Raw genomic sequence first — 1,602 nt, 5'->3', positions numbered from 1 at the left:
GAGGTTCAATGGAATCTCTATGGTCTCTAGATGAGTCTCAGATTCCTTTGGTTCCTCAAAGGGAAGCTCCTTATTGGTCACTGGACGTCCCAGGAGGTCTTCCTCCTTGGGATTCACGTCCTCCTCTCCCCTTGTAGGTTCGGCCATGGTGCTTATGTCAATGGCCTTGCACTCTCCTTTTGGGTTCTCTTCTGTATTGCTTGGGAGAGTACTGGGAGGGATTTCAGTGATCCTTTTACTCAGCTGGCCCACTTGTGCTTCCAGATTTCTAATGGAAGACCTTGTTTCATTCATGAAACTTACAGTGGCCTTGGATAGATCAGAGACTAGGTTTGTTAAATTAGGAGTATTTTGTTCAGAGTTCTCTGTCTGTTGTTGAGTGGATGATGGAAAAGGTTTATTATTGCTAAACCTGTTTCTTCCACCATTATTAAAGCCTTGTTGAGGCTTTTGATCCTTCCATGAGAAATTTGGATGATTTCTCCATGATGAGTTATAGGTGTTTCCATAAGGTTCACCTAAGTAATTCACCTCTGCTATTGCAGGGTTCTCAGAATCATAAGCTTCTTCAGTATAAGAAGCCTCTTGAGTACTGTTGGATGCAGCTTGCATTCCATGCAGACTCTGAGAGATCATATTGACTTGCTGAGTCAATATTTTATTCTGAGCCAATATGGCATTCAGAGTATCAACTTCAAGAACTCCCTTCTTCATAGGCATCCCATTGCTCACAGGATTCCTTTCAGAAGTGTACATGAACTGGTTATTAGCAACCATGTCAATGAGTTCTTGAGCTTCTGCAGGCATTTTCTTTAGGTGAATGGATCCACCTGCAGAAGTGTCCAGTGACATCTTTGATAGCTCAGATAAACCATCATAGAATATATCCAGGATGGTCCATTCTGAAAGCATGTCAGAAGGACACTTTTTGGTCAACTGTTTGTATCTTTCCCAAGCTTCATAGAGGGATTCACCTTCTTTTTGTCTGAAGGTTTGAACATCAGCTCTAAGCTTGCTCAGCTTTTGAGGAGGAAAGTACTTGGCTAAGAAAGCCGTGACCAGCTTATCCCAAGAGTTCAGGCTGTCCTTGGGTTGAGAGTCCAACCATATTCTAGCTCTGTCTCTTACAGCAAAAGGGAAAAGCATGAGCCTGTAGACTTCAGGATCTACTCCATTAGTCTTAACAGTATCACATATCTGCAAGAATTCAGTTAAGAACTGAAAAGGATCTTCAGATGGAAGTCCATGAAACTTGCAGTTCTGCTGCATCAGAGAAACTAATTGAGGTTTCAGCTCAAAGTTGTTTGCTCCAATGGCAGGAATGGAGATGCTTCTTCCATGTAATTTGGAATTAGGTGCAGTAAAGTCACCAAGCATCTTCCTTACATTATTATTATTTTCGGCTGTCATCTCCTCTTCCTGTTCAAAAATTTCTGAAAGGTTATCTCTGAATTGTTGTAATTTAGCTTCTCTTAATTTTCTCTTCAGAGTCCTTTCAGGTTCTGGATCTGCTTCCACAAGAATGTTCTTATCCTTGCTTCTGCTCATATGACAAAGAAGAGGGCACAAAAAAGTAATAATAATAATGGAGATCCTTTATAC

At 41.1% G+C, this 1,602-nt stretch overlaps 1 non-coding gene across 1 annotated transcript; it reads left to right on the top strand.

The window, feature by feature from the left end:
• Positions 1-906: 906 nt before the first annotated feature.
• Positions 907-1,014, top strand: LOC112752879 (small nucleolar RNA R71). The gene has a single exon (XR_003177288.1). It is a non-coding gene; the product is annotated as a small nucleolar RNA R71 (small nucleolar RNA).
• Positions 1,015-1,602: the final 588 nt, after the last annotated feature.

Source organism: Arachis hypogaea, chromosome 15, assembly GCF_003086295.3.
Source record: "Arachis hypogaea cultivar Tifrunner chromosome 15, arahy.Tifrunner.gnm2.J5K5, whole genome shotgun sequence".
NCBI lineage: Eukaryota > Viridiplantae > Streptophyta > Magnoliopsida > Fabales > Fabaceae > Arachis > Arachis hypogaea.
This window is presented reverse-complemented; position numbering and strand designations above follow the sequence as displayed.